Source organism: Dendrobium catenatum, unplaced genomic scaffold, assembly GCF_001605985.2.
Source record: "Dendrobium catenatum unplaced genomic scaffold, ASM160598v2 fragScaff_scaffold_574, whole genome shotgun sequence".
Classification (NCBI taxonomy): Eukaryota; Viridiplantae; Streptophyta; class Magnoliopsida; order Asparagales; family Orchidaceae; genus Dendrobium; species Dendrobium catenatum.
In genome coordinates, this window is record NW_021319036.1 from 849,907 (window position 1) to 850,347 (window position 441).

Below are 441 nucleotides of genomic sequence, written 5' to 3' on the forward strand. Positions count from 1 at the left end.
CCCAGAACGACATGAAAACTACAACACTTAAACTTAGTGACATCTAAAACATTATTGAATTTTCTAGGAATTTTTAGGAGCTCTTAGAGCCCTTAGCTAACCAACCCTAATTAACTGGTTAATTAAGGCCCCGAGACCTTCCGGAAAATACAATAAATACACTTTAAGTCAGAAAATTACCCATAATACCTCAAACTGACCAGAATCTGATCCCTGACCTTAGATAAATAGGGTTCCCTAGTTTGACCTCAGGTTGACCCCTAATTTGACCATAGGTGGAAATTACCGTTTTGCCCCTAATAAATCATTAAAAATTAATAAAAATCCCAAATCTTCTCCAAATACTTGGGAACACTTTTTCTGGTCATCCCTGACCTTTGGGAGTGATTCCAATCAGTTTGGAGTTGATTTGGAGCAAAACAATAAAAAAGGCTATTTAGT